The sequence below is a fragment of the Vulpes lagopus genome, chromosome 12 (genome assembly GCF_018345385.1).
Source record: "Vulpes lagopus strain Blue_001 chromosome 12, ASM1834538v1, whole genome shotgun sequence".
NCBI lineage: Eukaryota > Metazoa > Chordata > Mammalia > Carnivora > Canidae > Vulpes > Vulpes lagopus.
The window spans coordinates 8,547,129-8,573,037 of NC_054835.1; the positions used below are offsets into that span (position 1 = coordinate 8,547,129).

At 48.9% G+C, this 25,909-nt stretch overlaps 1 protein-coding gene across 9 annotated transcripts in view; it reads left to right on the forward strand.

Annotated features, from left to right (window-relative positions):
• Positions 1–620: 620 nt before the first annotated feature.
• The window catches only part of PRRC2B (proline rich coiled-coil 2B), a 92,888-nt gene continuing 67,599 nt past the window's right edge, over positions 621–25,909 (forward strand). For 5 of the 9 annotated variants that reach the window (XM_041727188.1, XM_041727190.1, XM_041727191.1 and 2 more), the window contains exon 1: positions 622–834. The gene's annotated coding sequence lies outside the window, so the exon portion shown is untranslated. Of the gene's footprint in view, positions 835–1,313; positions 1,517–25,909 lie in introns of those variants that run through there. The other 4 variants (XM_041727194.1, XM_041727192.1, XM_041727197.1 and 1 more) reach the window with 3 other exon arrangements.

Sequence of the window (25,909 nt, forward strand, 5' to 3'; positions counted from 1 at the left end):
CCCGGCGCCCCCCACCTCCCCCGCTCCACGATCCCCCTTCCCCTTCCCGGAACCCCAGCCCCCCCCTCCCGTGCCCTTTCCCGGGAGCCTCCCTGGGACCTGGGACCTCGGCCCCCTTTCTCTCTCCTCCCCTCCCGCCTCCCCGGGACCCCAGCCCCCTTCCCTCCGTCTGCCCGGCCCCGCCCCTCCCGCGCTCCAGTCCCCTCCCCCTCCGCCTCCCCGCGACCCCAGCCCCCCCTCCCGGCCCTCCCCTACTCCCCTCCCCCCTCCCGGCCCCTCCCCTACTCCCCTCCCCCCTCCCGGCCCCTCCCCTACTCCCCTACTCCCCTCCCGGGACCCCCTCCCCCCTCCCGGCCCCTCCCCTCTCCCGGGACCCCTCCCCCCCTCCCGGCCCCTCCCCTACTCCCCTCCCGGGACCCCAGCCCCACCCCAGGCCCCTCCCCCGGCCCCCCGGGACCCCCTCCCCTACTCCCCTCCCCCTCCCCCCTCCCCCCTCCGGCAGGGCGGCGCGGCAGGGGGCGCTGCGCGGGCCGAGGCGCGGCTGCGGGCGGCGGCGGGAGGAGGAGGCGGGAGGAGGCGGGGGCGGCGGCAGGCGGGGGGCGGGGAGCGGAGCGCGAGAGGGAGGCGAGCGGCGAGACACAGGCTCGGAGGCTCCAGCGAGCGAGCGAGCGAGCGCCGAGCGAGCCGGGGAGGGAGGGAGGGAGGGAGCGAGGGAGCGAGGGAGCGAGCAGCCGCGCCGCCGCCTCGCAATCCGCCGCCATCCCGCCGCCTCCGCGCCCGACCGCCGCCCGACCGCCATCGCCCGGCCCAGTCGCGCCCGCGGAACCAGACCAGGTGGGCCGGGGCGGCGGGCGCGGGGCGGGGGGGCGGGCGGGCGGGCCGGGGCGGCGGTCGGGCGCTAAGATGGAGGCGGCGGGATGGCGGCGGCGCGGCCCGGCCGGGCTTTGTCTCGCTGCGGCTGCCCGACGGCGGCGAGCCGGGCCCGGCGCCCTCCGTCCGCGAGCGCCGCCGCCGAGGGCCCGCCTGCCGGCCGGGGGCCGCGGGGCCGGGCGGGGCGGCCTGGGCGGCGGGGGCGGGCGGCCTGGGCGGCGGGGGCGGGCGGCCGGGCCGGGCTCGCCATTGTTGTGCGGCGCCGCGCGGCCTGGGCGGGGGGCGGGGCGGGGGCCGCGGCGGGGCCGGGCGGGGGCGCATCCCTGGAGCGGGCGCAGCGCCCCCCGCGCCCCCCGCGCCCCCCGCGCCCCCCGCGGCCCCCGGCCCCCGGGCCCGACCCGGCCCGACCCGGCCGGCACCACCGCGAGCGGGAACCCCGCGCCGCCGCGGCCGGTGCGTGAGCGACGGGGCTGCCGTCCCGCACTCCATGCTGCGCTGCGAGGACGCCGGATAATAAACAGGATGTCGCCGCGCGGGGCTCGCCAGATGGGGCGTGCGCGTGTCCGTGTTTTCCTGCCTCCGTCTTCTTCTCCCCCTTCTCCTGAGTGAGAAACGGCGCTGTCCAGACCGCGGGCCCCCGGAGCGGGTCTGTCTACACCGCACGGGGGCGGTTTTCTTCTTACTCCCTCGCTTCCTACGTGTCGCGGGGGTCCGAGCCCACCTCCAGGCCCGAAGAGGAGGCGTTTCCCAAGGGAATGGGTAGCCTGGGGGAAGTGGGGAGAACAGGGACCGACCGCGGAGGCTCCCCGACCGTGTCGTCTGCTAAATGGCCGCCAGGCAGAGACCTTTAGAAGCCTTTGGTTTCCTTTGGTTTCCAGGATGGTTAAATTGGCCCAGAGATTTTTAATTTTTTTTTTTTTAACCCCCTTCAGATTTTGTAAGCATTTTATGTGGTTTTATACGTGATCCAGTTTGGTGTTTGCAACCATCTGTTTGAAGTCGTAGCACGGTTTCTCCAAATCCATCTGCGGCCTTTTTAGCCTCGTCTGTGTCCTGCGAGGGCCGTGCGCTGTAAGGGACTGGGGAGGCCCAGGCTTTGGGGTGTGAGTCCTGCTTCTGCCAGGGACGTCTAGGGTTCAGGGAGCCTTCACTGGTATCAATAGTGCATTGTCCACCTTACAGGGTTGGGGCGATGGTGAAAGACCTGGAAGAGCGTGGCATGCAGTTAGTGTTTAATAGTTGTTTCTTGCTCTGCTGTTTCCGTAACTGCTATCGAGCGGTGGAATGGAATTGAGCCACTGCAAGGCCACCCGGTGGGTTGGCCCTTGGGTTGGCCCGATCCAACCGGTGGAAGCCACAGGTGCTGGGCTGAGGCATGCATGATGGAACATCTCTGGGCACTTGCTTATTCAGTGCTGGGCCTCTGGGGGAGGCAGGTATGGGAGAGAGTTAGCCTATCGAGCCCCCAGAACTGGCCTGTGTGGCAATGAGTCCCCATCCTTGGGTCTTTGGTGCTTGTCCCTTCCAGGGCACATCTACTGCTTGGTTTAAGGCAGATCTAGAACAGTGGAAGATACTGAGAACAACAAACAGAGGCTGGGGACTCCTGCCTTTTGAGGATGACTGCTCTCCTTTGGGAATGGCAAATAATAATCTCCTGTGGAGCTTGTTTGGGCAAGTGTCTCCTGGAGCCTGGATTTTGGTTTTATGCGAGTCTCTAAGCTGCAACTCCTGCATCTGTGAAATGGGAATAATTAATGCCTTACTTGGGTATTGTTGGGGCTCTTGTGAGCTTCACATTCAGTTTGTTGCAAACTGCTTCTTTCCATAGGAGGGTGATGAAAATGTAGGTTGTTTTTGCTGGTTGCCTTATTTTCTGGTTCTTGCTCCAAATTCCTGATCTTTTTCTCCTGTTCTCCTGGTTGACGGCACTGTGACTTCCCCACCCCATCTTCAATCTTTAACTAGTATTTTTATATCACGACTACTACTCCCTGCCTGCAAGCGCTTGAATGGCCCCGGAGAGCTAGGCTGCTCAGGGTGTTTATTGGAGAGCACAGGAAGGACGAGGCTAATACAGGGGAAACTGACCCCAGTATTGGTCACAAGGTGAGGGCTTGAGACCCAGGTTAGCTCTGGGCCACACCTGTAGCTTGTTGTAAATGGCCCTGGACACATTCTGCTTGGGCTGATAGTGATTCTGCATACTACTACTAGGCTTTTGTTTTGGTACATTTTGGCATTCCCACGACCATCTTGGTTTTGCTGTGTTCTATTTTTTTAAACCTCCTTGGAACCTCCTCCAGGTCCACAGGCTATGGAACTGAGACGTCTTAGCCGGGTCATGCCACTCTTTCAGTTTTCCCAGCTTCCCTCCTCTCGGCCTATCTTTTCTATCTGATCTCACTCTGGCCGGGTCTGGCTCTGGACTGTTTGTTAGCTGGTTAGGGAAGGAGATGAATGCACTGCCCTATCCAGCAAGCTGTTGGTTTACCTGTGAATTTTCAGTTCTCCAAGGCTGCATGGAGGGGCTTTGTTTCAGGCTGCTGTGGGAGAGGGTGCTGCCTACAGCAGCCTAGGTCCTCTCTCTCTAGTCTCCTTGGAGCCCAAATGGGTAAAGAGCTTGGGAAGGGAGAGCCAGAAAACCCTGGGAGAGTGGAATTTCAGGAATGGCAAGTCCGAACTTGTTCCAGCACGGTCTGCTTGCCTGGTCTGGGTCTGCTTGCCTGGTCTGGCCGAGGGATTTTTGTTATGCCTGTTCACCATCCCCCAACCACTTTTAAATTTCAGTTCTCTTTTTTCAAGAAGGATTATTTTATTGTACTTTAAAGATTTTTTTTTTTTTTTTGGCTTGCACAAAGTACTGACTCATGTTGCTAATGGCTGTATGCTGGTTATGTCTCATTATTCTACCAGTTAAGATTGATCATTTCTGTGTTGGTTTCAGTTTCAAACCAGAGTAGGCCAGGTGGGCCAATGCATGTTATTTCTGAATTTGATAATGAAGTTTCTCTACTATCAAGTGTATATATATTTTGTTATGGTCAAGCGGATATTAAATGGGGCCTGTCTACACTGGATTTTAAAGCAACACGCTCCCCTTGAAAAATAAAATTTTCAGCAGAGATCTATTGGGCTTTGTGCTCTGAAATCTCATGGCTTGTTCAGAGCGAACTAGACTGTCTGCTTTTCAAGTCATAACTCAATTTCTTTCTTAAGAAAGTCCCATGGGAGGGGGGTCTTGTAGACTTTTAGGAACCTTTGGTCTGTCATTTGGACAAAGGAATAAAAGCATTGGCTGTGGTGCTCAGGAGAGAGAGAGAGATGAGAAAGATGGTGAGATTTCTGATGAAATAAAATTGTTTATGACCAGCTTTTAGGCTTAAAAGGTGCCATTTGGACCAGGCCACCTCACCTGGGAGCTCTAAGACCCCGGCTCTGCCAACGGTGATACAGAGATCATTGTCTCTCTCTCTCTCTCTGTGGCTGGCCTGTGGGAAATCTCTGCCCTAGGAGGGAGGCTTGCCTTGGTGACTTGAGCCAGAAGTCTTGGTTGAGTGTTGTTTTTAGCTGTACTTGTTGATTTTTTTTTTCCGTGTGGCCTGAGCTTGGGGCCAGGTAGCTGCCGTAAGATGCTGGCGCCAGCTTGTAAAGCTCTGCCTGCAGAGGGAGGTGTCTGTGGGCAGAACGAGGTCTATCTTAAGTTGCTGGCTATCTAAGTTGCTGGCGGTCCTTCACGTTGTCTCTGGGAGGACTTCCTTCCACTCCCACCTCTGCAGCTGGTTTTGTAGCTCTGCTCTGTATCTTTTCTTCCTCTTCTCCAAGAAAACCATTGGCCTTTTCCTCTTGGTGCTGTTGAGAAAGCCCTGTTTATTGATTTCAGAAGTCACTGTCATGCAACAGATACTCCTTGGGCCTGTGCTATGTGCCGGACGCTGCGAGGAAGGCCCTGTAAGCACATTTTTCCCTGTTCATAAAGGTAATATTATTGCTGAAGAAAAAAAATGGAAAATACTGAAAAGAATAAGGATAAAAATACAAATAATCTGGAACCTTGCCATCCAGAGAGAATGACAGTAAATGCTAGTGTATTTCCTTTGATTATGTGTGTGTTTTTTTCAGAATTAGACAAATATTCCATATACCCTTCGCAGTTGATAGTTCTTAATGTTGTAGTGTATTTCCTAAATTACGGAGAGCATTTTAAAATTTATTATTATTTTTAAGTAAGCTCTATGCCCAACGTGGGGCTTGAACTCATGATCCCCAAGATCGAGAGTCGCATGCTCTGCCAAGTGAGCCAGCCAGGCACCCTGAAAATGTATTTTAATGGTTGTGTAATTGCTTTCTTTGTATGGCATGCCATGATTTATTTAGTCCTCTGATAGATATTTGATTGTTGTTACCCACTTTTCCCTCTTGTAAAGAGATTTTTAGGGTGTCTTCTCACATGTAAATCTTGGTGTACGTTGCTGATTAATGCCTCTAAGTGGCATTTCCAGGGCAGAGAGAACACAGGCTCCTCCCTTAGTTCTGTGTGGCACCGTACGGGTTTTTGCCTTCAGCCTTGTCACTTCTGACTTCAGCCAGGTGGCTTCCTTCCTGGGCCACTAAGTTCTGAGTATCTCGGTCCTGGCTCAGCCCTCTGCTAGTGAAGCTTGGGGTGTTACTCCATGTATGGAGTTGAGTCTGAACAAGTGTCTTTACTTAAACATTTATTGTTCTGGGGACACAGAGATGTGAAGGTCATGCTTGCCTTCCTCGGGAGCTCATGGTCCCGTGGGGAGAAGGCAAGCACCTCCTTGAAGAGACCTGTGGGACCTTCTCAGCCTGACTTTGTCGTCACCCTCCCATGATTATTTCCTTGCCTCTGTTACTTGTGGTTCTTTTCACAACTTTAGATTGTATTTATTTATTTGAGAGAGAGGTAGAGTTGGGAGGGAGAGAGAGAGAGAATCTGAAGCTGACTCTGCGTCTGTGTGGAGTGCAGAGCCTGTCGCAGGGCTCAGTCTCACAACCCTGAGATCATGACCTGAGCTGAAACCAAGAGTCACATGCCCAACTGGCTGAGTCACCCAGGCGCTCCTGATTTCACAACTTTATTGTTATTTTATTTTTAAAAAGATTTTATGTATGTATGTATGTATGTATTTATTTATTTGACACAGAGAGCAGACAAATAGGCAGAGTGGCAGGCGGAGGGAGAGGGAGAAGGAGAAGCAGGCTCTGAGCAGGGAGCCCAATGCAAGGCTTGATCCCAGGACCCTGGGATCACAACCTTAGCCAAAGGCAGATGCTCAACCATTGAGCCGCCCAGGTGCCCCTGATTTCACAACTTTATCTTAGATATGCTTTTTAAAAATATTTTATTGTGGTAAAATATACATAAGGTTAATCATTTTAACCATCTTTAGCGTATGGATTGAGTGGCATTAAGTACATTCACAGTGTTATGCAACCGCCACCCAGTTCCAGAAATGTTTCCCCTTCCCAAACTGAAACTCTGTACCACGAAGCACTGACTCCTCATTGCTTTTTCCTCAGCCCCTGGCAACCACTGTCTGCTGTCTGTCTTTATGTAAGTGGAGTCCTATAATATTTGCCCTTTTGTGTCTGGCTTATCTCACTTAGCATAATGTTTCCAAGTTCATCCATGCTGTAGTAGGCCTTAGCACACCGTTCCTTTTTCTAGTGAATAATATTCCACGTTGCGTTCCACATATCATACTGTGTTTATCCGTTCGTCTCTCAGTGAATGACAATGCATAAATGCAGTTTTGCCTGTGTATTGACTGGCACATTTTCCCCAGTGGAGCAAGTGAGAGAGTGTGGGCCATGAAGCAGAATTCTGTTGCTTCCCTTGGTCTCTGTGCTCTGTGTCTGACACAGGGAGGGTGCCCACATGCAGGAGGGGTGGAGCTGCCAAAGAGTTTCTCGTGGAAGTGCACTGAGGAGCCAAGGCCAACTCAGCCTGGGTGTGGGGTAGTCAGGGAGGGCATTCTGGAAAAATGTAGCAGACTTGGAATCAACACCTGTTGGGGTACCTTACCTGGCTGACTCAGTTGGTGGAAATGTGATTCTGGATCTTAGCCTTGTGAGTTTGAACTCCACGTTGGGTGTAGAGATTGCTTAAAAAAAAACCCAAAAACTTAAAAAAAAAAAAAAAGCACCCATTGTAAACAGTATGCCAAACCCTGAAGTATTAAAAGTGTGTTTCTTGGGGCAGCCCTAGTGGCCCAGCAGTTTAGAGCTGCCTTCAGCCCAGGGTGTGATCCTGGAGACCCCGGGGTTGAGTCCCACGTCAGGCTCCCTGCACAGAGCCTGTTTCTCCCTCTGCCTGTCTCTCTGTCATGAATAAATAAAATCTTTAAAAAAATAAAATAAAATAGGGAGATCTTTAAAAAAAAGTGTTTCTTTTCTATTTAATATTTTATTTATTTATTCATGAGAGAGAGAGAGAGAGAGAGGGAGAGAGAGGCAGAGGCAGAGACACAGGCAGAGGGAGAAGCAGGTGCCTTGCAGGGAGCCCAACGCGGGACTTGATCCTGGGAGACCGGGATCAGTCCTGAGCCAAAGGCAGACGCTCTACTGCTGAGCCACCCAGGCGTCCTTAAAAGTGTGTTTCTAAGTCGGAATCAGAAATGTGTGGGCTGCAGTAGAAAGCTTGTGGGTCAGCCTGCTTTCCAGAGCGTCAGAGCCCTTTGGATGTGAACCTGTTATGTGAGTACTCTGCTGTGGCCGGTCGCCAGCCTGGGGGAGGGTAGGTAGGATTTTGGCCCTGGGAAGCCGAGGGTGACTTTCCCACCGTGCTTTGAGATCATGTCTTTGTGTAGAATGATGGCATGCATTGCTGCAGGACCAATTGGAAAAAGGAGGTCATCCCGGCACTCTTTCCACGGCTCCTTTGTGTCTTCCAGAGCTTTTTTAGGCAGGTGTTGTTTACATACAGTCCAGAGCTTCAAGAAACGCTCTGTCCTGGGCGGTAGGGAAACATCGTCCTGTCTGGGAGGGGTCCTGTCACTGCCGCCTGGCTGACCTGCCCTAGTGGTGAATGGGCTGAGTGTTCCGAAGTAGCTGGGGACAGTGGAGACCTTGTCCTCAAGCAGAAAGTGGAATTTTTTTTCTGATATAAAATTAATTGCAAAAGTATACATACTCATTTAAAAAAAGAAAAGCAAGCGTATGAAGAAAAATGAAAGCTCTTCCCTCCAGCTTCCCAGGCAGTAACTACTGTTTACAAATTGGTGTGTTTCTCCTCCCAGACTCTGAATGCATGTATAAATACAGCCCTTTGTAGGTAGGCTTTTAAAAAACAAAAATGGGATCACACTACTTTTTCTTGTACCACAACATGCATTTTTAAATGTGTCAAAAGAGAATTTTTTTGTATTAATATATACAGATCTATCACATTTTCTGTGTTTTTTAAGATTAAGTTGTTAGAAATCTACAAGTACATGAAGGAAAAAAACCAAAAATAGTTTATAATACCACCCAGGTATTTCCAGTTGATTTTTTAAAATGAAGTAGTTAGAGGGGCGCCTGGGTGGTTCAGTCGGTGAAGCATCTGTCTTCCTCTCAAGTCATTGATCTCAGGGTCCTGGGATCAACCCTCTCAGGCTCCCTGCTCAGTGAGGAGTCTGCTTCTCCCTCCCTGCTGCTCCTCCCTTTCTGCTTATGCTGTCTCTCTCAAATAAATAAATAAATAATATCTTGAAAAAATATAAAAAAGTAGTTAGAAAATTTAAGCTGTAACATGCTCTTCTCCAGTTTCTCTGAGGAGAAACCACAATGAGAAGTTTATTGTCATTCCTTCCAGAAAAAAGAAAAGTGGTGCACATTATCCCTACACACGCATTTATATTCTTTTTTTTTAAAGATTTATTTATTTATTTATGATAGACATAGAGAGAGAGAGAGAGAGAGAGAGAGAGAGAGGCAGAGACACAGGCAGAGGGAGAAGCAGGCTCCATGCCAGGAACCTGATGTGGGACTCGATCCCAGGACTCCAGGATCGCGCCCTGGGCCAAAGGCAGACGCTAAACTGCTGAGCCACCCAGGGATCCCCCGCAATTATATTCTTAAGAGCATGCTTCCCTTTGCTCTTAATAAAATGTCTTGGTATGCTCTGTGACAGTCCATACAGATGTATTACATCATCTTTTTTAGCAATTGCAGAGGGTATTTTGTGGATATACTTGATTTAACCTTTTTCCTATTGGCGGACATTTGGGCTATTTCTAATTTTTGGATATTACACAATTTTGCTAAAATTCTGCCAAATTTTTCTTGAGAAACGTATAATTTGTATAATAGCATGTGTTTCTGTAGCGTGGACTCTTCCAGTTGAATGGCATTTGGGTAAGAATCCCTGCTAAATTCCTCTTCAAAAAACGGTGTCAATTTATAAACAATAGTATACGAGAGTGGGTGTTTCTGGACTGTGTTGACTTTACTAAATGAATAGCCTTTTAGATGAGCACACTTCCCAAATCAGAAGCAGTTAGTGTTCTGGGCTTGCTATAGTCCGTGAAGGATCTTAGGTTTTCTTATGGAAGCAGTGTTCACTGTGGTCTTGCAGTACAGAAGTGGCCAAGACAGGAGTTGTTCTGGGCATCTCCCTGGGGGAAGGCCAGAATTGGGTTGTGGAGAGAGGCACAGGTAGCCTCTTGGCACAGATGTTTTCTTCCAGGCTTTACACACTGGGACCTAGTCTCTGGAGGTTTCTGAGGCTCCCATTTTGCAGCGTTTGGTGGTTTTGTTGCTGTTAATATTTCTTATGGGTGGAACTTACTTGGAAGCCAACCCTCTATTGCATTTCCTGATAATAGCTGTCATGCAGATCTGCTGAACCACTCAGCCTACTGAACCACTCCACCTCTAGGGCCTTCCTTTCCTCATCTGATTATTCCCAGAAATCACACCTCCTGGGTGAAGCAACAGCAGAGTTGAAACCCCTGAAAATGCCCGGATGGTATTTCATCAGGCCACATTGGGAAGGATTTGTGCTCTGGTGAGAGAAAGTTCCTGGTGGAGGTACAATTGGGAATGGCCCTTGAGGGTCATTATCGTTAGCTTGAACTGGGACAAATCACATGCAGAGGTGGTCATGCCTTGTCCCCTGCTGCTCCTTTCCTGATGGAGAGTAGCCCTTGGCTTTGAGGTCCACTGACTTCAAACCCAGGCTCCACCACTTGTGAGCTGGGTGATTTAAGGTTATTTAGTCTTTCAGAGTCTCTGTTATTCTTGTCTGCAAAATGTGGTAGTAATGCTTTCCTCCTAGAACTGGGGAAGGAAAAAAAAAAAAAAAGAACTGGGGAAGGATTCATGGGTCGTCTGCCGAAGTGTTTATAAGGTACCTGGCACAAGGCAAGCAGGCTCTCAATAAACAGTAGCTATTAATGGTTCCTGGATGCAGTACTAGCCAAGGGCCTAGGGGTTTGGAGTAGGCAGGCTTATACACTTGGGGCTCATTTGTTTACTAGATGTTAGTGTTTCTAATAGCATGCTAAGTCCTGTGCTCTGTGCAGAAGACTTAGACCCAAATCAGATAGCCCCTGCCATCACCTCCAGGAGCTAACCCTAACCAAGGACCTCCCTGAGAGGCAGATGCATTGGAGCACTCTCTGCCATCCTTCTCTTTGTCCGAGGTAAATACCACCTCGATGCGGCGTTGGGTCACTTGCTGCTGCCCTGGGCTGAGTCTGTTCTGTTCTTGGGGAGTTTCAGGTAAATGTCTTGAAGAATAAAGATGGATGTGCTCAGTCAGTTGATGGGTGCAAGGGAGGCTCTGCAGCTGGCTGGGCTATGTAACCCTGACTCCTCCTGACTGGGCATCAGGCAAACAGGAGTGTTCATTCCCTTCACTCACATCTACTTGCTCTAGGAGCTTGAACAAGTGCTGTTTACCCTTTTGAGCCTTGGTTTCCTGTCAGATGGGGATGAATCCCGTCTTAGTGTGTTGCTATGACTGTGGCCCCTACTCAGCTCAGAAACAGTGTAAAACATTGATTCTGTATTGCTCAGTTTACCTAGACCTTAAAAACACTGTATCAGTAACAATACAGGCTTGTTACAAAAATCCACTCTAGAAATACACAAAGTAGAGAAAATGAGTCATTTCTTCCTTCCCACTTATCCCTTTTTCAGATCAAGAGATGGGTGGTATCTTGAGAACAGTTTTGTCTTCCATTAATGGGAATGCTTTACGCATATGAATGTTTATAGGTATAATTTTTTTTTTTTTTTTTTAAGAGAGAGGGTTGGGGAAGGGCAGAGGAGAGGAAGAGAGAGAAGCTTAAGCAGGCTTCATACCCAGGGCAGAGCCCCACACAGGGCTCAGGCAGGGCTCCATCTCACAACTCTGAGATCATGACCTGAGCCAAAATCAAGAGTCAGATGCTTAACTGATTGAGCCAAGCAGGTACCCTTATAGGTATATCTTAATGTAAATATAGGCAAGTACAAGATGTTTTATTTTCTATATGGTTCCCCAGCATAATCATTGAGGTCCTTTCTTGTTCTCTTGAGGAATAAAAGAAAAGGCCATTGTGGCTCTTTGCCACCTTGGATGAGTCATGCCACTGTACGGGGCATGGCTTAGAGTAGATCTAAGCAGTGAGTGCAGCCCTGCAGAGAGAGAGCTTCAGGTTGTATGATTCGGTGGTGTCACGGGAATTGGGGGGCCAGGTGGGCCACACACTCTGATGTGGAGTTGTTTAGGGTAGGGGGTGGCATTTTAGGAATCATGGGGGGTGTGCAGATGGAGCTGGGAGGGCCCCGGGAGTATTGTGAGAACAGTGTTCCATTAATGGAGTTCCGTCAACATCTCTGTGAGACTTGGAAACACTAAGTGAATAAAGTGTGTTTGCAGTGTGCGCACACGTTGTTCCTCTTTTCATCTGTGCTGCAATGACAAGGTTGGCATGCCTGTGAGAGCCCCTGGGAACACTTGTCCCTTCTTTTTGGGTTCTTCCTTTTTGTTACTTCACTGATTGGTGGCCCAGCGACCATAATCTTCCCACATCTCTTGTAGCATCTGAGGCTTGGGGAATCAATAGCCCATGGGTTCTGGGCGGGGGGTACAGTCCCTTGGGCTTTACTGGAGATCATTTAAACCAACTCTTTGCCCTTTCAGCCCCCCTGCCTTCAGCACATTTGGGTTTCTTCATTTACTTCCGTCAAAGAAAAAAAAGGTGGATTTCTGGGGACTGCGTGGTTGGTGGACCATCTCCGTGTAAGCAGACACCCTAGTGCGTGTGGCTTGGCTCTGGGTTAATGTGACATGATGAGTGAGACAGCACAGAACAGAGCGACCTTGGCCTGTTCTTCCTTCACCTGTGGCCACCTTGTGGGGGCGATAGGGCAGCCATTTCTGCAGTGGTTAGGAGGATCCTCTGTGCAGTTGTGACAGTGGTTCAGCCAGCCTGGTGAACTATTTCCTTGCTTGCTTGGATTAAAGGGCACCATTACCTCCAGGTGGAATGGTTCATTGCCAGGGAGTCTCTTTGGGGGCTCGTCAGGAAGGCACCGTTGCCTCCTCCTTGTGGAGGGCCTCAGGAGGGCCACAGTTGGAAGATGGATAAGGCTTTGTTATCTTGTAAGTGGGCTGTCTTCTGCATCCCCAGGGCACTGGCTGCTAGAGGACATCTGCCTCATGTGTATTTCACCTGGGGAAGGGCCTGGGGTCCCCTTCCTGACTTTTATTTAGTTCCTTGGGCACAAACTAGAAATATGCTTCAGAGAAATGTCCGATGGTCCACAAATATTAGCCCGGCATGTATCGACGTATGCATGGGGATATTGGTTGTAGCATTATTTGCAGTAGTACACAGCTGGAAATAATCCGTATCTATCCGTTGGGGGCGTAGGTAAATGTGGCACAGCTAAACAGTGAATTACTCTGTAGGCATTCAAAAGGATGAGGTAGATGGGTGTGTATTTTCTTGTACCAAGAGAAAAAGTGAGCTGTAGTGTAATCGGGGAACTTCCCACACTGGTACAATAAAACTGGCAGACCATCAGCTGCTGCTAGGTTTCTGTGAGCTGAGAAAAAGCCTGAAGGGTATCATTCAGCTTAATTGTGATGACCTTTTGATTTGGACTGACTTACTTTGCCTACTTTAGTGTTTTTTGAATTTGTCTTACTGAGCCTGGGTGGCTCAGCAGTTGAGGGTGTATCTTGGGCTTAGGGCGCGATCCTAGAGTCCCGGGATTGAGTCCCATGTTGGGCTCCCTGCAGGGAGCCTGCTTCTCCCTCTGCCTGTGACTCTGCCCCTCTCTCTCTCTCTCTATCTCTCTCTCTCTCTGTCTCTCATGAATAAATAAATACAATCTTAAGAAAAAAAAAGAGTTTGTCATACTGAATGTGTGTTTGTAACATCTAATAGTTGCAAAGGTAACCCACATAAATGTAAAACACATACATGTTCGTGGAGCGTGGTCGGGGCCAGGACTGGGCAGCTGGTACATTTTTTGACTCTTCCTGGCAGGAGCTTCTGCCAAGCTCTGTATTTTGCTCAGCCCCATGCCAAGCGCCCTGGCTCCTGGTGTTGGGGCCCTGATGGTTCACAGGCATCTACCCGAGCTAGTCATGTGTTTCTGTGCATCTGTCAGTGGCCCTCGGAAACTGTTTTGTTGATCTGGTTAGAAAGAACAATCCGATAAAAATGCCGTCTCCTGTTCTCCGCTAAATCAGATTTTACAATAAAGAACCTAGATTTTGGTGGCATTTGCAAAGTGCTGTTCACTGGCTATCACTCTCTATCTGGTGGTGGAAAAGGAAGGAGAAACTGAAGTACAGGTATGTGTGTTATGTATTCCTTTGATTTGCCAGGTCCCTGTTAAGTTTTGACCCTGGGGAGAGAGGCCTGCGTGTCACACGTCTATCCAACTGCCCATCTCCAAATTGTCTTTTTTGTTGTTAAATTAACTGCATTTTCAAAAGATAAGTTAGGTCAGGAACTCTTTGCAAATTGCAAGGAGATTTCTAGCCAGAGTCCTTGGTATGCTTCAGCTGACACCTGAGAGCTGGGTGTATAGGGATTGACCCCATGGCCCATGAAGAAAGGACCCGTAACAGTTTAAGTTGGTCAGGAGTGATGACAAGGATCACAGAAAACATCCAGCATATACTGTGGCTTGGAGACTCAAGACAGACCCCTGTGGATGAGGAGCCTGGAGCTGCCATACCTTCTGGGGCCCCAGGACTCTTAGACTCCCTCACTGATGTGGTGCCTGCCCCGACCCCACCTCAGGCCACACTTGACCCCCACACTCACCATGGCCTCAAGAGTACTGGCAGAGCCCAGGAGTACTGTGGGCATTGTATTCTGGTGACCACGTGGTCATTCTCTGGAGACCATTGACTGCCTGCACTTTGGAGCAGACCTGGATGGCAGGCTGCCCTGGGTTCAAGCTTAGGTGTTACAACGCCCTAACTTGTTGGTAGTGGGCAACTGACCTTGGGCCAGTCTTTGAACCTCTTGGACTTAGTGTCTTGTCTGTAAAATGAGATACACATACCTTTCTCTCGGTGGTTTATCTATTTTATTTCTTGGTTCAAAGAACTATCTTTAATTCTGCTTTATTCAGATGTAGTCATTAAATCCGTTGAGTTACTTTTGGCTTTCTAAATGTATTGTTTCTTTTTATAAATTTATTTTATTATTTTTATCTTTATGTTATTATTTATTCATGAGAGACAGAGAGAGAGAGAGAAACAGAGACACAGGCAGAGGAAGAAGCAGGCTCCATGCAGGGAGTCCAATGTGGGACTCGATCCTGGGACTCCAGGATCATGACCTGAGCTGAAGGTGGGTGCTAAACTGCTGAGCCACCCAGGGATCGCCCTGTTTCTGTTTCCCTCTGCATTTAGTCATGTCTTTTTTCTTTCTTTTGTAGAGGGAGAGAGGGTTGGAGGCAGAGGGGGAGAGAGAATGCCAAGCAGGTTCCACTGTCAGTGGTGAGCCCCAACCAAGGCTTGATCCCAGGACCCTGAGATCACGACCTGAGCTGAAACCAAAAGATAGTTGCTTAACCGACTGTGATACCCAGGCAGCCCCATCATGTCTTTTTTCTAACTTCTAGAACTGGATACTGTTAAGAAATTTAAGGTTTTTAGATTGCTAAATGCTGGGGTGCCTGGGTGGCTCAGTTAGTGAAGTGTCTGCCTTCAGCTCTGGTCCTGATCTCAGGTCCTCTGATCAAGCCTGGCATTGGCCTCCCTTCTCAGTGAGGAGTCTGCTTCTCCTTCTCCCTCTGACCCTCCTCCCTGCTTGTGTGCATGCTCGCTCTCTCTCCAATAAATAAAATCCTTAAAAAAAAAAAAAGATGGCTAAATGTTCTGAGTACAAATTTGCCTTTGTTTTACAAGTTTTGATGTGTAGTGTTCGTTTCTCTCTTACTTTTCTAGATATTCTGCAATGATAGTTTTGAATTTCCCTTTGATTCAAAAAAATTTTTAAGAAAGATTTTTAAGTTTTCCAACCAGTAGGGTTATTTTTTACTTCTGCTTTCATTATGTCTTGTTTTACTGCACTGTGGTCAGAGATTTTTGCTTTTCAGAATTTGGGTGTTTCCTTAAAGTTTCATATTTTGTGACTTTTTTTTGGGGGGGGGTGTAAAGATTTTAAAGTAATCTCTAATTCTACTGCAAGGCTTGAACTCATGACCCAGGGATCAAGAGTCATATATGCTCTGCTGACTGAACCAGCAGGGTGTCCATAGTCACTTTTTAAAAATATATTTATTTATTTGACAGAGAAGAGAGCACAAGTAGGCAGAGTCGCAGGCAGAGGGAGAGGGAGAAGCAGGCCCTCCACTGAACAGAGAGCTCGATGTGAGGCTGGATCCCAGGACCTTTAGGAATAAGCTGAGCTGAAGGCAGATGCCCAACCCACTGAGCCACCCAGGCACCCCCCATAGTCACTTTTTGAACATGTTTGCTGATCTACCTCAATCAGATCCTCTGTTTTCTATTTTGAGTTGGCTTGATCCACCAAGGTGTAGAGATTTTCCCCCCAGTGTTTTCTACTTGCAGTGATTCCCACCCCTCCCTTTGAAGTTCCTCTGTGTGTAGTAGGTTCCTGCCAGTCAGTGTTTTCATTATGGATTGCCTTGTGACCCTTATAAAATGATTCTCTGTCCTGCTTCTTGTATATGCTGCTTTGATTCAACATTGTACCTGTGAGTTTCATCTACATAGTTGTGTGTTTATTTATTCTCATTGTTGAATAATTTTCTGTTATGTGGATATAATATTGATTTGTTCTAGTGGTGGTAGGCTTTTAGCTTGCGTTAGTGTCCATTTTGAGCTCTTACATGTAGTGTTGCTGTTAATATTTGTACACACATCCTTGGATGTGTAGATGTACTTGTGCTGTTGGGTACAGACCTAGAATGGAATGGTTGGGTTGCAGGGTCGGCACATGTTCAACTTCAGCAGACAGCTGCCAGTTTTCCAGTGATTTTACCAATTGGCATGTCCACTGGCAGTGGGGGAGAGTTTTCCTTGCCTTACTCACCAACACTGAGGAGTATGGCCTTGTAATGATGTCAGTTCTCTTGCATTTGAACTCTGGCTTCCATGTAATTCCATTCAGAATTCCAGTAGGCTTTTTCTTTTATTGTTTTGTTTGGAAATTGACAAGCTGATTCTGAAATTTATATGAAAATGCAAAGAGCCAAGAATAACCCAAGCATTCTTGAGGAAGAACAAAGCTGAAGGACTTACTGTACTAGATGTCTCCAGACTTCATAAAAGCTGCGGTCAAGAAGACAGCACAGTGTCTTCAAAAGAATAGACAATAGGCTGATAGAATAGAACAGAGATCTTGAAACCAGTTTCACCAAAGTAGTCAGTTTATGACAAAGGTGACACATGACAAAGGGAAAAGATGGCCTTTTCAAAAAAGGCACTGGGACGATGAGTCTTATGCCTCAAATCACATCCAGAATCATGTTTACATGGATGATGAGAGCTAACCATGAAAGATGAGACGGTAAAGCTTGTATAAGAAAATGGAATATCTTTGCGATCTCAGGTAAAACACAGTTCTTTAAATGGAACATAGAAGACATGACCAGAACACATAAATTGATAAATTGAATGGCATTAAAACTTGTATCCTCTCCTTTTTTTACAAACACAATTTTCTTTCATTCTTTTTTTTTTTTTTTTTAAATCTTTATTTATTTATGATAGTCAGAGAGAGAGAGAGGCAGAGACACAGGCAGAGGGAGAAGCAGGCCCCATGCACCGGGAGCCCGATGTGGGATTCGATCCCGGGCCTCCAGGATCGCGCCCTGGGCCAAAGGCAGGCGCCAAACCGCTGCGCCACCCAGGGATCCCTCTTTTTTTTAAGCTTTTATTTATTCATGAGACACACACACACACACACAGGCAGAGACACAGGCAGAGACACAGGCAGAGGGAGAAGCAGGCTCCATGCAGGGAGCCTGAGGTGGGACTTGATCCTGGGTCTCCAGGGTCACGCCCTGGGCTGAAGGCGGCGCTAAACCACTGAGCCACCCGGGCTGCCCCAAACACAATTTTCTAATTGTTCAAATACATTAATCTGTGAGTCTGTTTACCGCCTGGAGCCCTGTGTCCTCTCATCAGGACAGGCTGCTCTCTTGCCTGTTGTACAGAGGCCGTCTTGGGCTGTCTTTTGTTGTCATTTCTGGGGCTTCTTCCCTCTGTGTTGGATCCCTTGTTTCCTGGATCCCATGCATGTTTCAGTTGGAACATCAAGTAACTGCAGCTATCTTAAGCTTCCTTAAACAATGAGGACATTATTGCCTCAGGTATGTGGAAGTCCAGAGGGGGGCAGGTTTCCAGTTGGTTGGTCGGTCCAGTGTGCCATGTTGTCATTAAGAGGCATCTTTGTCTGGGTGGGTCATATAGCCTTGCTGGACCCAGGTGGGTGTGGGGGAGCCCTCAGAGTGCTGGGGAAGAACGAGATCACTTCCTCTAGGAAGGAGGAAGGGAGACATTTGCCTCTGTGTTGGATTGCTCTCATTTGTGTATATTCTGCAACTTTCTGAGAGGGTGTATGTTTTTAGTCCGCCCATATGTGAGTCTGCAGCTGTCTTCTATTCCTACACTTGACTTGGTCAGCTGAGTATTAAACTCTAGATTGAAAGTCATTATCCAGGGAGGGGAAAGATGTTGGTGAGAAGTGCAGAAATGCCTCATTGTTGCTCTTGAGACCTCATTGCCATTCTGATTGTTCCTCCCTGGACTTTGTGTGTGTGTGTGTGTGTGTGTGTGTGTGAGCACGCGTGTGCAGGGCGCTTTCATAAGCTTTTGGGTTCTTCTCTTTATCCCTAATGTACTTCGTTCTTTTTGTGTCCATTATTCTGAGCACTAGGTGGGCCCTTGCAAGCTTGGGTACTCACCTCTGGGGGATTTTTCATGTTCTTTTTCATTTGATAAAATTTCCCCCTCCGTTTCCATCACTTCTAGTTAAATTTAGATTCCTGGTTCATCCTTTAATTTTGGGGTGGGGGAGGGGATACCAGCATTCAACTCCTTGTTATTTTTTCTGAGCTTTCCTTGATCTTCTTTCATTTCTTCTGTTGAAATTAAAATTAAAACATTTAGAATAGTTTGGATGTATAGAAAAACTAAGTTTAAGTGTCTGTATACCTTGCTGCTTCCCCTGTTACAAAGTTCTAATGTTAGTATGATACTTTGTCCCAACTAAGTAATGAACACTGATACATTGTTGTTAACGGAAGTCTATACTTTATTCAGGTTTTTTTTCTATTTTTTTTTTAAGCTTAAGTGCTTTTCTTTTGTTTTTTTAAAGGTTTATTTATTTATTCATGAGAGACCGGCAGGGGAGGGCACAGAGGGAGAAGCAGGCTCCGGGCAGGGAGCCTGACGTGGGACATGGGACTTGGGACTCGATCTTGGATCTCCAGGATCAGGCCCTGGGCTGAAGGTGGTTTCTGAGCCACCTGGGCTGCCCCTTAAGTGCTTTTCTGTTCCAAGATACCACATTTAGTTGCCATGCCTCCTTGGTTTCCTCCAGATTGACAGTTACTGGATTTTCCTTGTTTCTGTTGACCTTGACAAATTTTGAGTACTGGCCCAGTATTTTCTAGAATGTCTCTCCAGTGAGATTTGTCTGATATTTTTCTCATGATTAATGTGAAATGGTGGGTTTTGGCCTATTATATATTTAGTACTTCCTAGGGCTTTTTCTGATTGCCCCTTAAGGAAAAAAAAAAAAGTCTTGTTTCTATTGCATAGGTGTAGTATCTTCTCTTAATTTTCTGAGAATCCTAATTTTATGTTACTTTTCTTTTTAAAAACTTTGGTTCCTGATTCTTTTATTTGTCTCTGTTTTTGGTATCTGCCTTCTCGCTGAAGGCTTTTGGATGTCTGTGGTCATGGGCATATCTGTGGTGTCAGGCACCTGCAGCCGGTTGGGTCCTGAGTGGGTGGGTCAGTGGGGGAGCTCTTCCCTGTAGGGTAAGTGGGAGGGAGGCTGCCTGTTTTTCTGGAGCCACAGGTGTTTGTGTCTATTGGTTTACAAGAGAAGACTCTTTGGTCTTTGCCAGGGGTGCTGAGAGAGGGACTGAGTATGTTTGCCACCTGGCAGTGAGGCTGATGGCAGAGGGGGACCCAGGCTTGCTTAGGAGTTGTGATTCAGGTTTTCACCAGGCTTTTTTTTTTTTTTTTTTAAGCTTTTTTCCTCACCCCCACCCCCTTGGATTCTGGCTTCTCAAGTCAAGTCTAGACTCACCTTGTTTAATTTATCCAGAGTGGGAGGGGATCTTGCAAGAAACCCTCCCATGGTTAAATCCCAGTAAGAAGTACCCACCCCCTCTCAGGGCCTCCTGAGCTCTTTCCAGTCCTGTTTGTAGGATCCTTCAGTATGTGAGATCTGTTTCCACTGACTATTCCTTGTCTGCCAAAATTGTCCTTGACTTTTGGGTGCCCTTTGTTGTTTATTTTCATTTTAGGGGATATTGGAAGAGTGAGCTATAAATGCTGGTAGTCCTTTTGCCTTGTTTAATCAGAACACCCCTGCATCCTAAATAGCATTTCTTGAATCAAATGGAATTGAACTAAGGGATGTGTGCGCATGTATAGGTGGATACACAGTAACATTTGTGTGTTTGAATAGTAGGTGTGTATTTGTCAGTTACACAGCTCTGCTGCTGCTTTGCGTACCCCTCCCCCCATCCACAGTGCTTATGTTTTTGTGTCAAGCATTGAGTGCTACTATTTGTTACAGTGTCTGCAGACTGTTGCAAGGCCCAGAAGAAAGGGTGGGTTGGGAAGCTTGGCCATTTGTCCCCACCTCCTTGCATATATGGGGAGTGAACTCTGTCCTTGCCCCTCCAGGACCCTTGAGAAGGCTGGGAGCTGAAAGCTGCAGGGGCTGCAGGGGGAGGCTGAGCACTGAAAGGAGGGTTGGCAGGGGAGTAACCACTACCTCCAGTACAACAAGCGGTGTTTGTGTCACACCTTGTGACCACCTTTTCTAGTCCTCCCACAGCCTGTTCAAGTAAACTTTCTGTCCCTGTGTGTAAAAGAGCAAACGGAAGTGGCTGAGGTGGTATTTCCTTTTGTGTCTGTAGAGAGCCACTGCCTGCAAGAGGGGGTGACGAGGCTTCGCCCCAGAGGCCCCAGAGGCCACCAAGGGGCAGCCTTGCATTTCGGCATTGGTGGTGGCTGCTTTTTGGCAGTTGTCAGAACCAGCTTTTGTCCCTCCACCCTCTTGTATGTGTGTAGCAGTGGGTTTGTGAGGACGCTAGCTTTGGGAAGGTGGGAGGAATGCTTTCCACTGGGCTAAGACTGACACTTCCTGCCCAGCTATCCTCCCTCTGCTAGCCCAACTCCAGCCCTTACAGTGATGTCATTCCTTCGGGAAGGCTCGGTGTAAACAAAGTCACTGCTGGGACTCATCCTTGCGTGCCTGTGCTTGACCTGCCAGCAGCCCTCTGGAAGCTTTCCTTAGAATCATTTTTATAATTTTGTTAAGCAAATAGCACATCAGTTTAGAATTTAGTTAATAGCGTTTTATGACCTTCATTGTCGAACTCTTTGGAAATAAACAACAAAAGCAGAGTAAAACAGAGGAGCAGGAGGCAGGTGGCCCTGAGTGTAGGGACTTGTGCTGGCAAACGCAGACCTGCTGGGGTACCCGGGAGCTGGTCGACTGTGACGACTTTCTGTATTTTTTTTTAAGCTTCTATCAAGCATATGTTCCTTTTGTTACTGAAGAATGTTATGGATGAACAATGAAGTGGGGCTAGGATTACCCCCTCCTTGAAGCTGCCTGTTGTAACACCAGTGTGTGATTGCAGCGAATACCCATGCTTGCTGCCCTGAGGTGGGAAACCCTGAAACTACAGCAGTTTTTATCTTGTTGAAAACGTAGCCACAGAATATAGGAGTTATTTATCTCAAGACGGTTTCCTGGGAGTTAAAGTGTATCTCTATCCTCTGAGAATTCATAATGGGGGTGAAGGAGGGGTCCACCAACAGATCCTAAACATTTAACAGATTTCTCTTGGTGGTTTTGAAGGCCCGCACTCTGTATTGGGGCCTTTTAGCCTTCATGCACCAGAGTGGGGACAGGTCCCTGGGTCATAGGAGGAGGGGAAGAGATGCCAGGCGTGCCAGCACCTAGGCCCCTGGGCACCTAGTGGTGGGGAAGATGAAGGCTTCGCTGCTTACACAGGCATCCCGAGGGTTGAGTGCCATGTGCAAGGCTGATGGTGGAGCTGGGCAGCCTGAGAGATGAGCTGGTGCGGAGCTAGTGTGACAGTTGCCTTTGGCCAAGAACCTTCTAAGGGCACACAAGCACTGGGTCACGTGAACTGTGTTTCTTCCCTCATTTATTCCTGACGACGGGCCTGGGAGGTAGGTAATAGTACGTTCATCTCTGTTTAATCCACGGGAAAACGGGCCTAACGTCACAGCCAGCGTGGGGCGGAGGCCTGATGCAAACCCCGTATGTTTTGGAGAGATGAGACTGGTGGGGGTGAGGATGAGATGAGGGGGCTGTTTGGGGCCAATATGGTGGGCTGGAGGCTTGGGCTTGTCTGTGGCACAGTGAGATCATGATAAAGGTGTGATAGCAGGGGCTCCTGCTCTGGCTAGGCCCTGGTGGAGGGAGAGCTGAGCCTGTGTGTGGTCCAGGGAGTCAGGATGGGGCTTACAAGCCCAAGTGTGCAGAGGAGGAGGCTGGGGAAATGCTCTGGTCCCTGTTTCTTATCTTTAATTTCTGTTGCTTCCTGAATGTGCTGTCTGGGGATGGGGGGGAGGGTGTCTTTTCTGGTGGTGGCTACAAACATGGGGACAGGAAACTCCATTATCATCCTCTTATTGTTCCTCTGACTTTCTTTTCAAGCAGCTTGCTCTCAGGGTTATGCTGTAGTCTGCAGCCACCCCTCATAGCTTACCTGCTTGCAGGTGGAAGGACTGGATAAGGTCCAGGCTCCCGCTTTGCAGACAGCCTCCAAACCCACTCCTTACAGCCAGGGGCCCTCCCAGCTGGTGGGTACAGAAGTACCAGTCCCTGCTTTTCTGACTGCTGCCCCGTAGGGAACCTCGGAAAACTGGAGTTGGACAGAATGTTTGGCCCTTGCTGTTGCTAAGGGAGGCAGCAGGAGTTCCCCTGCACAACCCAGCTAGGAGTCCCCACCTACCCCACTTCTCCTCCCAGCTCCTGCTCCATCCTAATGCATATGTGAACCTCTTTTGCTAGAATTCGCCTTACTGTAATGTATCATTTTCCTTTAGACCAAGGGTCAGCAAACTACAGCCCCAAATCCACCTGCCTCCTGTTTTTGTAAATAAAGTTTTATTGGGGGGATCCCTGGGTGGCTCAGCGGTTTAGTGCCTGCCTTTGGCCCAGGGCGCAATCCTGGAGTCCCGGGATCGAGTCCCACGTCGGGCTCCAGGCATGGGGCCTGCTTCTCCCTCCTCCTGTGTCTCTGCCTCTCTCTCTCTCTATATGTCTATCATAAATAAATAAATAAATCTTTAAAAAAATAAAGTTTTATTGGAACACAGCTTGACCTTTTGTTGGTGTTGTCCGTGATTGCTTCTGTGCTGCCGTGGTGGACTTGGGGCAATTGAGGTGGGGTCCTCGGCCCACAAAGCTGAACCTATCTGTCCTTTCACAGAAAACGTGTTCTGTGAAACACGGGATAGAGGAATAGAGTCTCTGTTGACACCACATTCTAGGCACACGTAATGGTAAGTGAGAATTTGAAGTAGAGGGGTGTGGGGCCTCCCGTAAATTTAAGTTCTTTTTTGCCAGATGTTGGGATGTTGGTGAAAGGTGGAATTATTTCTTGATCTTGTCCCTGGATTTTGTGGCACTGGTTCTTCATGTTTGACTGAGACTTAACAAGTATACTGACTAATGACTGCATGCTTTCTGGCCCCTCTGGTGGTTTTCTCGAGTATTTATCCAGCCTGCTCTCAGTTTCCATTCCTGTCGGATCATGCTTTTTGATATGTTTTGTGTACAGTGGGATCTTTCCGTTCCTTCTATACGGAGACATTCCCCTTTTGTTCCTCCTTCACCTTGGGTTGAGGGCTTCTGTTTGTGCCTCACTGTTCTAGAGGATCATGAGTCTTCACTCAGTGACTGCACTGGGGGAGCAGGGCCGGAGTGGGAGCACACGATAGGCCCTTTCTCAGTGTTGGTGGTGTGTTCAGGTCCAGAGGGTTGATGTCTTGTAGTCTCGTGACCTGGGACAATTTAATTCTCTATCTGGACTACACCTTGGCATCCTCTGTAAAGCAGGGTGATGGCAGTAGCATCTTCCGGGAGTGAGGGCACGTGGGTGCTCAGCAGGGTGCCTGGCTCTCAGGCGCGGATGTGGGATGTATGGCTGCGGTGCTTCCCTGGTGCTTTATAGGCCTGCCCAGATCACCTGGCCAGGTGGGCGTCTGACACTGGCCCGAACCCAAGCAGAGTGAGATTAATCCTGTCCTCTGAAAGGGCTTTTGATAAGATGAGTGAGGGGAGGTTTTCCCTCTGGCAAGCAGATGAGGGGCAGGCTCAGTCACCTGTGTGAAAGGTGGGGCTGCTGGCTGGAGGGGCGGGGCTTGGATGTTAGGTTGCCTCTGTGGGCCAGTCTTCTGGTTGTTTTTGTTCCAGCAAACCCCCTTCAGGGCCCTTCAGAGTGCATCCTTAGACGACTTGCTAGAATACGCAGACCTGCGTTTGTTTTTAAATGACCTTTTCTTTGTAACACAATGCTGTCTTTAGTGCGTTCTCGGCCTTCTTTCTTCTGCCTAATGGTGATCTTTTCGTTCAGGCCAGCCCTTTTCAGAATGCTCCTGGCTTCCCTGGCCTGCCTCCCTGCGGAGCCTCAGAGTGGCTGCTGTGGGAAAGAGTGGGATTACCACGTGGGGGGTGGGCCCAGGACCCCTGCCAGCGCGGCACCCTTGGCTGTTTCTGCTGTGTATGTCATACTCAGGATCCAAATTAGGTGTTATTTGGGAAAAAAATTGATTGTTACCTACAAAAGGGAGAGAAAGCTGTGGCCACAAGCCAAGCTTGGTCTGTGTACATCTGCAAGGACCTGGTGTGCCTCAGCCAGTACTTGTCCCATGGATCCAGGTGTGAGTCAGGTGTGAATGAACACGCCTCTGACCCACTAGAAACGTGTTCTCTCGTCTTGCCCGGCCTCATGATTCACACCCACATAATTTTTTTAAAAAGATTTTATTTATTTGTTCATGAGAGACACAGAGAGGCAGAGACACAGGCAGAGGAGAAGCAGGCTCCCTGCGGGGAGCCCTATGCAGAACCCAATCCCAGGACCCTGGGATCATGCCCTGAGCCGAAGGCAGATGTTCAACCACTGAGCCACCCAAGTGCCCCACACACTCACATAATTGCCTGCACTTTTCTGCCATCTGATGAGACCAGTGAAGCATTGCGTGTGCGCGTGTGCATGTGCGTGTGTGTGTGTCTGGTAGAAACTCAGCAGATACCTGTGAGCTGTTCAAACTGCTCCTAACAGTTAGTGTTCCTGGCCTGATGTTTGTGAAAAACGAGGGGCAAGCATTGTAGCCAGATGGGTGTAGGGCTGGGCTAGACCCCAAGGATTGGCACTGTTTCACTGGAGATGTGTGTAGTTGGGGATACCCGAATGAGTATATTTGTGTCCAGTAAAATCTGGCTTAATGAAAGAAATGTTGATGCTCTAAGGCCAGTGTCTGTAATCTTATTTTGTAAAGGGCCAGGTAGTAAGTAGTCTGTGCTTTATAGGCCCTTTAGGGCTCTGCTGCATATTCTTCTTAGGGCAGACAGTAACTTGTGGACTCCTGTTCTAAAGGAAACTGAGCCTGGAAGCTCCTCCCTCTGTCCTGTCCTATCGAGGGGCATTAAAGTGAAAAGTGTGCGGCCCCTCCCCCACAGATGCTGTTTCCACAGCAACGGTGGCTCTGTCGAATTGCCCGCTAGCATCCCAGGTTTAGGTGGGAATAGAGAATCCAGTCCTGGATGAATGGTAAAAGGTGGATACTTTGACAATAAATCATCTGTGATTCTGTGGCTCTGGGGTGTTAATGCTGACATTGTTTGAGTTTTAGAACTGACTGGGACTTAAATTTAAGTGAAATCTTGTTTTGGCCCCTCAATTCTGTAGACAGGGAAACTGAGGGCAAGGGAGGCCAGTAATCTGCCAACAGGTGCAAAACTTGGTTAAAAAGCAGAAGGAGGGGGCACTTCCCAAAATTGCATGTACAGTGTGTGTCCTGTTCTGGCTTCCTCGAGGCAAGCTGGCTGCCAGGGGTGGGAAGCATTTCACCTGAACCTAGTAGGCACTCAGCATTTGCTGAATGGTTGGACTTCTCCTTGGGGTCAAGCAACAGCTGTTGACCAATTAACAGCCTTAGACACAATTCTAAGTTCTTAGGAGAGTGGATCCTATTTGTTCCAGGTTTTTCTTCAGTTTTTTTTCCCCCTGGGGGACCAGGAGTGGGAATGTGGTCAGGCTTCTGGCCTCCTTTGTGGGGGTTGGGGTGGGGACTGGTCAGTCGTGGGAAGCG